The sequence below is a fragment of the Arachis stenosperma genome, chromosome 2, assembly GCF_014773155.1.
Source record: "Arachis stenosperma cultivar V10309 chromosome 2, arast.V10309.gnm1.PFL2, whole genome shotgun sequence".
Classification (NCBI taxonomy): domain Eukaryota; kingdom Viridiplantae; phylum Streptophyta; class Magnoliopsida; order Fabales; family Fabaceae; genus Arachis; species Arachis stenosperma.
In genome coordinates this window covers 86774670-86790187 of record NC_080378.1, presented here as the reverse complement: position 1 = coordinate 86790187, position 15518 = coordinate 86774670, and the positions used below count along the sequence as shown (strand labels likewise).

Genomic DNA, 15518 nt, shown 5'->3' with positions numbered 1-15518 from the left:
AAAAACACGCGTGCAAAACGAGTGAAAAGCGCATATGTACAAAACGAACAAAAAACACGCACACACATGCAAAACGGACGAAAAACAAAAAAACACACAAACAAATGCGAAACAAGCGAAAAACACTGTGAAACTAGCAAAAAACAACAAAAGAAACACACATACACGTGCGAAACGTGCAAGAAACACACAAAAAATCACACGCATGCGAAACGAGCGAAAAACATACATACGTGCAACACGAGCTAAAAACCCAAAAAAACAAGCACAAATATACGAAACGAGCTAAAAACCCAAAAAAGAAAAACACACACGTGCAAAACGAGCGAAAAACAAACAGACGTGCAAAACGAGTGAAAAACACGCAAATGTGCGAACCGAGCGAAAAACACAAAAAAATAAAAACACACGTGCGAAACGAGCGAAAAAACACACGTGCAAAACGAGAGAAAAATGCAAAAAAAAAAAAACGCACATGAGAATAACCAGGTCAGTAACCAATTCCTATTTGACAAATCCATAGAATCAATCCATGCACTAACCTAATATCTTTCATGAAAAGCTGTTTGAGCTTTTCCACCAAAACGGAGTATCTACTCCTCAGCCAAGTAAGTCATAGACAAAGTTAATTTTATTTTTTCCGTTTATGGTTAAGCTGAAAAAAGGTCATAAAACAGAAGGAGAAAAAAAAGGAACCTTTCAATATCTTCAATGATGGGAATTGGGCCATGGTTCCTCTTGTAAAAGAAATTTGGAGTAACGTATGAGCATGTCAGTGCAGAGCTTGGTAGCTCCACATTGAAAGGTTCTGGCAAAAAGAAAAAATGAAAGCATGATAATCTCCAAAACTCAAATTTTATATTTATGAAACCACGAGACCTGGGAATAATTAGGATAACTATAAGGCTTGCCTTGGAGTTAATTTTTAGACAAGGGTAACGAGGAGGCTCTTTAGAATAATCCGAAGGTGCGGTGAGTCTAGGCATTTCTTCTATCTCTCTTTTGAAGTGTGAGGATAAGGGGTCAGTTTGAGATTGTCTAAAGGAGGAATTACCAAGGATTGGATGAAGGAAAGGGGAAAGAGAAGAAAGGAGTGGAACTGAAGTGAGGCTTTGAGAGAATTTGTAGTCTTAGGCCATATGGAGGTGATGAGAGACTCGCCCAGCGTACTGTCTCTTTCTGTCACATTGCACTTTGTGATGTTTGAGCGCCCATGGATAAAATCCAAATCCTAGCGTATGAATGCTAATAAAACATCCAAATCCATATGACAGGACACAATAATTAGGAAGAGTTATAAATATTTAAAAAGGAGTCACAGTGGTCTATGGTCAATAACAAGTGAAATCATATCATGTTAAATATTTGGGTGTTCATAAGAAAATGGAAACAAAGGGAAAAAATGACTAATTGATAAACAAGTTATCCCAAGTTAGCTTAACCGGAAACAAAGGGAAAAAAGGACTGATTCAGTTCCCAAATACCTAAAATAACCATTCTAAAATAAATATGAACTTAAAATTAGCATCAACTCAGTTGAAACTTACACCTCATATAAGAGTTCACAAGAGACGATATTCCAAAAATATTGTTTTTAACAACAGCTAAAGCATATATGATCAAGTAAGTTAAAATTCCTAGTCAACACATTTCCCAATGAAACAATACAAATCAAAGAGTTTTATACATGTTCAAGGTCTCCGTAGCTAAAATTCATAGAAACTTAACAGTAATTTTAAGTGCAACAATTACAATATGAGGCAGCACAAACAATAGTAGATGGAATCGTGAGAAAGGGCACCACCATGACAAACCTCAGGTGCTGCACAGGCTAGATAAGGATCTTCATTTGACTAATAAAGAAAGTTAGCTGGATTATGAAAAATGTATATAGGATGCGTTTGTTTTAGCTTTTTCTGACAAAAATTCAGTAATATATACACACTGAAAAAATCATTTTTGACATAATTGTATAGATTAAAGAAAAAAATCAATTAACCTTTTCTGGAAAAACTAAATAGAGTAGCTTCTAATTAAAATTATTTCCAGTTTCTGAAATCAAGTTGTCAAAGCAATTTTTTGAGAATCAGCAACAAACACACCCATAACTTTCCTTTTCCACAACTAAGTAATGCAGCAAAGTCTGTGAAAATATAATATTCTATCTTAACATATCACCTAACTACTTCTACAACTTCCAAATCACAGAAGAGAGAATAATACTGCAATAAATAATCCAAATACTATAGTTTCTGCATAGAAAAATTTATCTGCTGCAATAGGTGAGTGAGAGAATTCATAATCTAAAAGTTCAATTCCATTCTATATCTATAAGAGTTCAACGAATTCCACTGTATTGCTAGAACACTGATAAATTAAGTGTGTGCAATTCTAGGGTTCTAGAAACAATTAACCAAACAGAATAAACAAACATGCATACAATATGAGAGGAAATAGATTAAACCCGCATTACAATGATGAAACTGAAAGTTTCAGTAGCCTCTTCAAGCAATATATAAAATTGAAATCCAAGTGTTTCACATATTGTATAAGAAAGAAAATAATAAGATGAATGATTGAATTTCAACAACAGAGAACTTTCACATAACAAAATTTTCAATTTGGTGACAAGGTCGAAGAAACTTCAAAAATGGAACATAAAAAAATCTCCACAGAAAAGTGTCTCATAATTATAAGATGGCGTACTTGTAGAGTAATAATGCAAATAAAAAGAATTAAAGCTTCTGGATGAAAAGTTCAGTGTTTTGATTAATACTTGATAAGTTGATAGCATCAGGTAGGAGGCTATGATCTATTATTGGCCATTGTTTGATACTCTAAAACAGCATCACATGATTTCATATGCATGACTCTTGCTTAAGAAACAACACAACACAACTCCCTGGCAATCTGAAGATCAATACTTGAACACTTTCTTCTTAAGCACTAGAGCTTTCCCTTGCTCTTTCCATTCCCTACATACGCAAGAAAAATGGGAAAAGGCATCATTCTCAGCTAAGCAAGCAATTTCAAAATCCATACAAGTCCCAAAGGGTTATCTTGCAGTGTATGCCAGACATAATCAAAAGTGTTATGTGATTCCCATTTCATATTTGAACCAAGCTTTCATTCTAAGAGTTGAATGAAGTTGAGGAAGAGTTTGGATATGATCATCCCAGGGGAAGTCTCACAATTCCTTGCAGTGAACATGTATTCCACCAACTCGCATCTCCCTTGAGTTGAGATCGATGAAGAATCTCAAAATGAGACTGATTAACATAGATTAGCATACATGTTGTTATAACAGACTATTATAGAGAATTAGAATGACAAATTCAAAGAGTATGTGTTCTATACTTTTTTTTGCGCAACACAAATTGACAATGAATTCAATCACTCATATCTATGACATCTTTCAATTCTCGAAGCAAGTAACAGCCTATACATGTTGCATGAGAAAAACCAGATTCCAGTGCGAATAAATTTCAAGCATGAGAAAAACCAGATTTCATAAATTTCATATTGTGCTAATAGAGAAAGAAAACTCTATTGTGGAACTAGGAGATCCTTCACCATTTCAACTTCATATCATCAACTATATCATCAAACTTCAATATTCTAGAGTAAAAAATAACAGATGACATCATTTCACAACATAAGTGTCAAGCATACCATCATATCCAATTTTATAGACTCATATTATAGACTCATAGGGACTAATATCCTTCATCACAATTCAATTTCACAAGGCCACATATATTATTACATCTCAATATTGTTGGATAGAAAAAGCCAGATATATCATACATCCCCGCAATTTGAATTTTGCAGTCATATAGGACAAACATATTACTCTTCCACACATTTCATTTTTCTAGGCTCACAAGAATAATGAATATGATCCCACAATTTTACTATCAAAACAAATCATTGCACAATTATTTTCAATGGACAAAATTTAAATTTGATGTACTAGTAAGTGAACAGAAAAAACATCACAAAAGAATTGAAATGACTCTGCTACTAAGTTGCCATGCTGTAAAAGTCCATCACAAATTGATAATGAATTCAATCACTCAATTATTTTCTGTTTATATATAACATCTTTCAATGGTTGAGCAGCTTATATATGCAAAGTTACTTGTAATGAGAAAAGCCAGATTTCACGGTTCAATATTCTAATAAATTTCAAAACATGAACAAGAACACCATCAGAGAAAGAAAACTCTATTTTGGAGCCAAGAGATCCCTTCACCGCATTTCAACCACATTGGGGCCAAAAGATCCTTCACCATATTTCACCGTCATAAGGTCAATTAAACCATCAAACTTCAATGTTCATGGGTCAAACAAGCCAAATAACATATACCATCAAACTTCATCATATCCGATTTGTTTGGGTCATAGAGACCCTTCATCACAATTTCATTTTGTAAGGCCACACATCATTGTATCCGATTTTATCGGGTCATAGGGACTGAAGATCCTTCATCACAATTCAACTTCGCAAGGCCACATATATCATCATGTATGAACTAAGATCCTTCGTCACAATCCAATCTCGCAGGGCCACATATATCATCATTCCAATTTTATCGGGTCATAGGAACTAAGATCCTTCATCATAGGGTCACATATGTCATAACTTTTCAATATGATTGGACAGAAAAAGCCAACTAAATTAAATTACCCTTCCACACATTTCAGTTTTCTAGGATCAAAGCATCATCAACATTATCACAATTTTACCATCAACAAATCATTACACAACTTTTTCGAGAGACATCTTATTTGATCCACATAGTAATAAAAATCATGGCAAAAGAATTGAAACAACTCTGCAACTAAGTTTGTCATGATGTAAAAGTCAATCCTATTTCACTCTGCAACAAATTCATTTCCCAAACGCTCAAACATACATTGTGCAAGGTAGAATTAAAATATATTCAAAGTCCAGAGTCGCATCCAAATCATAAAAATAACAGAAAAAGCAGTCCATCCATAGAACTATCAAATGGCAAAACTCAACTGTCCTTAATAACAGAAAAATAGTTGGGGAAATAAAGAAAAAACAACCTTTCCAAAACTAACTTATCCCCAAGATAATAAAAAAATAACACCAATATCAAAAGCAAACCTTTTTTCTTTTTTGGACATGAATATATTCCAAAAGAGCAATTATTTGCACACAAAATTTTGTAAAACACAAATTGACAATGAACAGCTTATGCAAAGCTACTTGCGGTAAGAAAAATCAGATTTTACGGTTTACTGTTCTAATAAATTTCAAAGCATGAACAAGAAACAACAGAGGAAAAAACAGTATTTTGGAGACAAGAGATCCTTCACCACATTTGGAGCCAGAAACCCTTCGCCAAATTTTAAGGTCATAGGGTCAATTTTACTATCAAACTTCAATATTCATGGGTAAAAAAAAAAGCCAAATAACATCATTTTGCAACATAAGGGTCAATCATATCCAATATACTCGGGTTATAGGGACTAAGATCCTTCGCCCCAATTCAATTTCATAGGGCCACACATCATTGTATCCGATATTTTCGGGTCAGGTCATAGCGACTAAGATCCTTTGCCACAATCCAATGTCATAGGGCCACGCATCATTATATCTGTGTTTTTCAGGTCATATGGAATATGATCCTTCATCACAATTCAATTTCATAAGACCACAAATTATTGTATCCGATTTTCTTGAGTCATAGGGACTAAGATACTTTGCCACAATTCAATTTCGTAGGGCCACGCATATCTTCTTATCCAATTCTTTCACGTCATAAAGACTAAAATCCTTCATCAAAATGATTTTATCGGGTCATAAGGACTAAAATCCTTCATCACAATTCATAGGGCCACATGTATGGTTACGTTTCAATATAATTGGACATAAAAAGTCCCTTCCACACATTTCAGTTTTCTAGGATCATAAGCATCATGGACATTATCTCACAATTTTATCATCAACAAATCATTACACAACTTTCCAAGGGACATTTTATATCATCCACATAGTAAAAAAATCATCGCAAAAGAATTGAAAAAATTCTGCAACTAAGTTTGTCATGCTGTAAAAGTCAATCATATACCATTTTGCGACAAATTCTTTTTCCAAAAGGCTCAAACATACATTATGCAGGGTAGAATTGAAATAAATTCAAAGTCTAGAAGAGAGATAACAGTGCATCCAAGAACTATCAAATGGCAAAACTCAATTGTCCGTAATTCAATCACAGAAAAACCAACTTGTCCAAAACCAATTCATTCCCAAGATAATCAAAAAGTAACTACATAATAAAAAAGCAAACCCTTTTTCTTTTCTTGCACAAAAAAAGGCATCTTTATAATGGATTCCGACGTTAAACACCAAAATGCGAAAGATTTTCGGGGGAGGGGAAAGAGAAGGGGGGAAGATATCTTTATAAAGAGAAGCAACAAAAAAAAGGTGGAATCATCCCCATTGCCGAAACGTGCAGATAATAAAGTTTCTTCACTGGCCATTGTTGATTCATACATTCTTGCATAAAACACCAAATTCTCAAACCCAAAGCCCTAAAATGAATCCCACCATCGTCAGAGGTAATTTCCAAACTATATAAGGAATCTAGCAGACTTCTGAGAACCGAATTCACTTGTTCCTTTTACAGGAACACCTCCGTCTGACTTATAAGGTAAAACCTAGAAAGCCACGTAACGTGAACAAAAAAGAAGAAGGATACCTGAGGCGCAGAATTAGAATGAGAATGTTGAGTTTTCAAGAGCGCCACAGCGCCAGAGACGTCAGGGTCGATTCCAAGAACCCATTTGAAGTTGGAGGCATCACTTTGGTGTTGCTATGTATCTTCACTCAAAAGAGGGTAAGACAGTGAAGACAGCCAGTTCTCTTTCAGTTGAGCACCAGAGGCCTTCGCCTTTCCGCATCTTCTGATTTGAGAAGAAGAAGCAGCAGCAGAAAGAAAGAACCCAGCAATTGGGAAAGAAGAAGAGAAAATAAAGAACAATAGTACCACAGAAAATGAACAAGAACCGCTTATTGAGAAATCACAACCAACATAGGAAGTGCAATTGAGGGGTAAAGTTGAGAAAAGTTTTGCATTCTTATATAGGTTGTCAGTGGCGGTGTCTTAGCTAGGCTTAGTGCACTGTGTTTAGAAATTTAATAATTACAAATTTACAATTATAATTTTTTAATCCTTTCTAATCTTTTTTTTTCTTTCATAGGTTAATGACTAATTGACTTGTGCATTTATTTAATTATCGGAAGGTCTTTTTCTTCGTTTTTTTTTTCACTTTTTTTGAAGTTATTCACTATCAATTAATTAATTAATTAGTGTATGTTTTCGTGTAAGGCACAAGATAATATATAAAATTATATAAAGTTTTTTATTAAAAATTTAAACAAAAAATATGTAGTAATTATTACTATATTATATTCAAAATATATTCAATCTGTATTAATTGTCATTGTTTATCGGTTACGTTATGACAAATCTGATTATTAAAAAAAAATAAAATTAACTTAAATATACACAGTATTATTCTATGCCTTTTATTTTTATTTTATCATCATAAGAAGTCATATATATTACAAAAGAACCTCATTGTTTTACCAAGGGTTCTTCCATTCAGTAGTTTCTACAAAGAAAGAATTGGTGATTTTATTATTTTCAGTTCTTTGACGTGCATGGATGACGCATAATAATATTGTGTTTGGTAAGAATATATAAGATTTTGAAAGGTTTAAGCATGGATTTGGTCTTTGAAATATTCGTAGATGAATCGTAGAATAGATAAAAAGATGACTAATAAAAAACTAAATGGTTAAAATTTTTTCAATATTAACAGTCGTAGCACATTATAGGTGTTCTTTGGAATGTTAGATAAGCTTCGAAAAGAGCAAGCTTTAATTTATGTTTGTCTTCCCTCGTTTCCATTTTTTGTTTACAAATAAATTTCAGCCTCGGGGTGAGTCTTAGTGTTATGGTAAATTATGAATTCATAATCTGACTCCATCCATGTGAGGTAAAGAAAGCAGTTCTAGAGGAATATACACCAAAAAAATGTGTTTACAAGAAGCAAGAGATACAATAACTCAATCAGACATGAAAGACATGCTCAGAAAATACTCAAAATAATTATAGCTACAAAATAATTTGAAATATTGCATCCCCAATTCATCATTTCTAACAAATTATTTGATATAACAGTCAATGGGCCCGGACTCATTGTCATAGATACAACACAGCAGCCATGCCATGTGCTGCATACTAAGAAGTACATATGCAAGGTATATAAAACTTCACAGTATAAAGCTTACCACCAAGTAAGGGAACAATCTATCTGTACTTCCAGTAATACAGATACCACCTATGACTTCAAGTCTTCAAACACATTTCACTTTAATCACACGATTTCACTCTGGTGCTAAGCACTTAAAATAAGTAGTTAACTTAAATGTTAAGTGGTTAGATAAATAAATAAATAAATAAATGGTTACTAAAGTCAAATGTGGTTAAATGATATCAGTCCAATCTGGAGTTGAGAACGTATTTGAAGCCATAACCAACCATCTTAAGCTGAGAAAGCTTCATGACTTCATCCCATTCAGCTATACAATTATCATCCAAGTTCAATAGACGCAAAGAATTAAATCCTTGAACAATGGAGGATGACATAGGCTGAAAAAAAAATAGAAGGCTTAAAAATTTTGTGTACTTCTTACAAATGACAAAAAAAAAAGAGCAATATAAGATTAAACATTAAAGTAAAAACCAAATTACCCTTATTATTTCCATAAAAAAATTGAAATTAATATACTTCAACATCAATTATGTATCAACTATAAAATAAATAAATTGCATAGCAGATCCAATGGAGTAAGCTTGATAATAGAATCTACATTCAATACATCATCCACGTTCTCAAATATAACTATAATTGCTATCGCAGTATTTCTGTTGAGATTGTCATAATTAACTGTTCACCAGATGGGAAACATGATTATTAGCTTGCCTTAATAATAATAACAATAACAATAACAATAACAATAATGATAATAATAATAATAATAAAGTTACACCCCACTACATGTAAAACGACAAACCTTTGAGGAGCTGAGCAATAAAGGTAGACAAAATGCTAAAGAAAGAAGAATGTATCAATAATGCTATTCCCTCCTTTAATGGGCTTCCATTCTGAGACTATGATTTAGAGAAATCTTGCAGTGTGATCAAAATGGTTCAATTTCTAATGTTTATTCAACTGCTCTCCATAGTTCAGAAATGGGTACTCATGAGAGGATATCTAAGTGTACAGCCATTAAGATATTTAACAAGAATATACCAGTACTCTGCTTATATTGTTTCCGATAAGATGTAGCTCTTAATAGCTGTCAATGATTGTCTAAGCAATTCAACCTGCCCAGTTAAACAGGAAACATTTAGTGGCTCCTAACTAACATGATTGGAATTTAAGCAGCAGATATAAGTTGGGGAAAGATATAGAAAGGAACCTGCTCCCAATCTACACCAGTATTATTTAAAACTAGAATATAGATGCTTTCCAGTGGTGGAAGTTCTGATTTATATGGTGACATTAAGTTGTTAGATAAGCTGAGAACCTGCAAAGCAGGTAACTGTTCACAAATTTTGCCAACATCCTGCAAAAACATAAACAAAAAAGATACTGAATAATAATTGCTGTCAATCAATATATTTCGCTATACAAAATAAGCAAAAAGAAATTTATATATGATCACTTACATTGTACATACATAAATTTGTCTCCCCTAATATACAACCACCTGTGGATTTAACAGACCTCAAAGAAGCTTTCATCAAAATCAATCACAATCACTTCCATTTTCACTTTCAATTTTGCTCTCAACTTCATTATTTTCTTCCAAGTTGAATGTGATTTTCATCTCTTGGCTAACTAACTCAGCTAGGTCCTTTCTATTGCAAACTTTGTAACCATCTATAATAGCCTTGAACAAAGACTTGCATGGCTTGATCTCTCCGCCTCTTAGTTGGGTAAATATCCGTTTCACGCCTTCAACCATGCCAGCTTTTCCATAACAACCTACCATATTAATCTGAGTCACAATGTCCGGCTCCAAATGCTTATCCTGCATTTTCATGTATGTGTTCAAGGCCTTGTTGATTTCTCCAGCCAAACCGTATGCATAGATTGCCACATTATATGCATAGGAGTCAAGATCAACCTTGGATTCTATGAATGTCTGAACGGATTTAAGCGCCAAATTGTGCATACCAACTAAAGAATACAAAGTAGTGATCGTAGCTTATTGCGCATAAGGCTTCCCCTCCTTCAGAGATGACTCCAGCTGCACAACTGTTTCAGAAACCCTCCCTTCTTTAATACAGTGAACAACACTTTAAAAGTTCCATCATTTGGCAAAAGCTTCTTAGATATCATATCATGTATTAGTTCACCAAACTCATAAAGCTGTCCATGAGTGGCATAGCATACCAGTACCTTATTATATGAAACACAATCCCTCAGTAAACCTAAAAGCCTCATCTCCTCCGCGATCTCAATGGCCTCGTCGATCCTTCCCACATCTTTATAAAGAAACATCATTGTCACGTATGAAATCCCGTCTGCCCAGCCCTTTTCTCTCAAATTCTCGAAAGCCATCTTGGCTTCGGATACCAATCCAAGATCTGCAAAGAGACTGATCATACTATTGCACGCAACAAAATCAAGACCACCTTCCAAGTTCTGCATCCGTTCATAAATGGCTTTTACTCCTTCCAAGTTCCCAACCTCACAATAAGACTTTAGCAAGGATGTTAACACAGCTAAATTGGCAGATAATCCGCATTCTTCCATAATGTTGAAATACCTAAGTGCCTCCTCAAGACTACCGTATTCTGCAAATCCATTTATTAAAGATCCATACATAACCTCATTTGGTTTTACTCCGGCTCATAGCATTTCCTGGTACACACTGACAGCATTAGAAAGCTGACTGAGACGAGCATAGCACGCAATAACAGCAGAAAAAGTCTGACAATGCAGCTTAAATGCCATCCCTTGCATTTCAACCATGAGATCTCTTGCCTGATCGACTAAATCAGCACCCGATAACATCTGAATGAGGGAATTATAAGTGCAACCATCAGGCCAAGTTCCATGATTCTTCATTCCCCTGAAGAGAGAAACAGCTTTGTTGTAAAGTTTTCCTTTGCCATACGCTTTGATCAAGACATTGCATTCTATGACATCCCTTCTCTGTCCTGGCACACCTCTTTCCCAATAGAACACATTCTCGGCTTCAAGCCAATATCCCTTTTCAGCAAAAGCATCCATAATTGCAGCACATATACTTGATGATGGTACACCGTTCATTAGAAATTTCTGAAGCATATCATTTGCTTTGTCAAGGGCTCCTTCGTTAACATACATCTCGATGATACTAGGAAGAGAGTGCTCATCGACAGAAACAGAAGATTTCTCCATTTCATCAATCAGAGTTTCCACAACTTGAACCATATTCTTTGAACATAGCGCACCAAGAAGAGCTCTGTGAGTTCCATCATCCGGAAAGAGTCCAGCATCTCTAATCCTTCTATAACAACAAAGAGCAGCATCAGTATTCCCCGAATTAGCATACAAGGACATAAGGATATTGTAAGTTTTCGTATCAGGGGATATACCCTTTTCTTCCATTTTATTAAGCAGAGATTCAGCTTCCAACAAATTACCATGACTTCCACAGATAAAGATCATAGTATTAAAAGTGATTGTATCCATTGCCACTCCGAATTTTAACATATCAGCAAAGACATCGGCAGCATCCTTTAGCCGTCTAGCCTTGCCATACAAATCTATAAAGGTATTGAAAGTTGAAGTCAACTGGGGTTTCTGGGGACCAATCTCCTTGTTTGATGAATTCAAAATGTTTCTCCCACCTGTCTTAAACAGCTCGGTCGAAAGGAAATGCTTGAAACTGATAGGCATCGATCTAGAACCATTCGTAGCAGTAACTGAGAGAGAATCCAAAACAAGATCATCTAACACAACCCTACCATCACACGAATCCTTGTAAAACCTATCTGCCCTATCAAACTCTCCTGCATCCTTCAACACCTTAACAATCGTACTCATTGTAACCTCATCAGGAAAAAAACCCCTCAACCTCATATGCTTAATCCATAGAAGTGCTTCCCTAACAAGACCTGCTTTCCCATACACATCAACAAGCATGCTATAAGTGTTATTAGTAGGCGAAACCCCCTTTTTTGCCATTTCGATCCAGAGAAGCCTCAATTGGTTCCATCTCTGAGCCTTACCAAGAACTCTAAGCACAACATTATAGTGAATCACATTGGGAACATACCCTCTCTGTGACTTAAACCACTCAAAAACCTTAACAACACGCTCCCACCTACCCTTCCCTAAGTATAACAGTTATCTCTTTAGGACTAGGATTCTCAGAGAAAGAATCAAGGGTCGCTTCAACATCAACAGAATACTCTAAAAATTTCAAAATTGAAGGTAAATTACCGCCATACGCCTTCTTCTTCTTGCTCTTCCGATCCTTTAGCGATGAAGATAGAGTCTTTGAATGACAATGAATGTGAGGAAAGTGCGATTTTGTAATATGGGTTGGCAAATGGCCCCAATAGTGAGGTTTTGTGAGAACCTTGACGACAAAGTTTGAAGAAATTGAAGAAGATGAAGAAGGAGGAGGACTTACAAAAAATATGTCTGAAGATGACATGTTATGCTTTCTTTCAAGTAATAAAGAACCCAAAAAGATGGCCGTCTTGGTGAGGGTTTAAGGTGCCAAAACGGCGACACAAACAAGATTTTTCAGTGAAAGTTCGCCTGCGGAGAATTTTTAATAAAATCACAGTTGAGCAAATTACAGAAATTACAACTAAAGTTGCAAGAACTACCAGTCCAATCAAACTTGAACTATAATTGAATCAGTTTAATTATTAAATTATTAAAAGTTTAATGTATAATTTTAGATATTCAAACTCAATAATTTCACAACATCCATAATTTATTAGTAGCCTTTATAATATACTAATACTCATTATATATAAAACTGAATCTCGTCCTTTTTTTTCCTACTATTTATTTGTTAGCAATTTGGCATTGATAGGATTACTTGGGTCAACCTTATCTAAATCTTTTAGTAAATTTTATTATTGTTGTTATTATTTACCTAATAATTTTTGTTAAATAAAATAATACAATTTTATTTTAATTAAAACCATATATATCCATCTTACTAGAAGTAATCCTATTCAAACATGAGAAATTTTATGGAAATCATAACATGGATTAGCTATAGTGAGAATTCAGTTCCAGATTATTAAAAGTAGTAATATTAATATTTGGTGTAATTTTATAAAAATTATAATATAAGTTTGTTTGAGAAGTTTTAAGAATAATTTTTTTGAGTTTTTAACTTATAAAATGTAGTAGTATTAATATTTAGTACAATTTTTAAAATCAAATTGCAACTTTTTTAGAAACTATTTAAGAGCTTATATAAAAATTAAAAAATGACTTTTTATAGTAAATTTTTTTATTATTATTTTTTTAAATAAGCACTTTTAGAATTAAAAATTTAAATACAAAATAATTTATTTATAAATTACTTTTAATATAAGTACTTTTTGTTTAAACTATTTTTTTAAAAAGAGTTTAATTAAGATATTTACAAAAATTGGGTCTAAACCAACCATCAGCATAAAAGAAAATTATAATACTTGGGGTATCTTTATCTTTATCTTTATCTTTATAGTAATACAAATGGAGGGTTCATATACTGACGTGTCACTCATACATTGAGTCTGTGAGTTTATTTGCTTAGGTGTGGTCAGTGGTCACTAGAAATTTTTAGATTTATATTTATAAATTATTATTTGTTTAGGTTGTTATTTTTTAAATTTTAAATTATTTTATTTAGGTTGCTATTTTTTAAATCTTAGATTGTTATACTTAGGTTATTATTTTTTAAATTTTAACACTATTTTTTAAAAATTTGTTGATTCTTTTTAGCACTATTTTTTGAATTTTTGTAGATTTTTTTAAAAAATTGCAACTACATACATAAATTTAAATATATTTACGTTAATTTAAAATTTTAAAAATTGTTAATATATTTATTTACTTTATCTACAAATTTAATTTAAATTTAAATTAAAGTCAATCAAATTTAAAAAAATTTAGCTATGAATCAACTATAAAAGTATAAGTTATGAGATATATGTAGCACCACAATTTAAAGTACATCAAACCCTTTCTTTACATACATCGAAAATCTAAAAATTCTCTACTTATTCCAATGGCTGGTATTCACAAAATCGCAGAAATTAAACCTACAATCGACAATTTGTGTGTACGTATACAAGTGATACGGTTATGAACACTACCGAGTTACAAAAATTCTTCATTGCCATACTCAATTGAAATGGTTTGCCTCGATGAAGATGTGAGTTTTTTATTAATATTTTTTTTATTTTATTTTAAATTTATATTATTTATATTTTAAATTTGTTCTTTGATTTTTGTTTATCAATTCAAGAGAGGAAAAATACACGCCTCGGTTAAGAGGGGTTCTTGTATCTCGATTCATAAATTTGCAAAAGAAAGGAATATCTTACCAAATAAGATATTTTGGTGTTGGACTCAATGAAGATAACTTCAAGACTATATATTATGGGTATGTGGTTAATTTAAACTAACATATTGATATGCACAGACTTCTAGAATCGTCAAGTATCCCACGATATGGATTTAATTTTGTGAATTTTAACACTCTCAATGCTCTCAAGTACGATTACACCTACTTAGTTGGTAAGTTTATTGTTTTAGAAAAAATTTAATTTATTTATAAATTTATTTATTTTATTGATAATTTCAGCTGTGTTTTGGTTTTAACAAACTTATTAATAACAATTTTTTTTAAATCATTTCATATGTTGTTGGATATCTGGCTAGAATTGAGAGTGAGAGGACTTTTGAAAATGATAACAAATCTATCAAGTACAATGTTATTGAATTAGAGATTGATGATGGGTAATCATATATTTATTTTTATAAGTCTAAAAATTTTGATATTCTCATCTTTCTAAATTGTTATTTTAACTTATTTTATTATGAATATTTTTATTAATATTATTAATAGGTAATCAACGTTTTTATTCAAGGGCAACGTTTTTGAAAAAGAAGCAACGTTTTTTTATTAATAGTATTTAAATTTTTTTGTAAAATTAGTTCGAATTAATTTTGAAAAAGTATTTAAATTTGTTTTTAAAAAGAATTTTAACAGAAATCATTCTTTCTGTAGTTAGTTTTTTATGAGTTTAAAATAATTAATAAACTAATTATTAATTTTTTTAAATTGTGTTTGACGTTTTAATTTTATTGTTAATTTTTAAATTTTAAAATATAAAATATATATATAATTTGATATTATTTTATTGGTAGTTACTTTTTTAGTTGTAATTATTTTTTCG

General features: G+C 32.5%; 1 pseudogene; it reads right to left on the bottom strand.

Moving 5' to 3' along the window:
• Positions 1-9781: 9781 nt before the first annotated feature.
• LOC130963106 (pentatricopeptide repeat-containing protein At1g73710-like) lies at positions 9782-12763 on the bottom strand (annotated as a pseudogene).
• Between the last annotated feature and the right edge of the window lie 2755 nt (positions 12764-15518).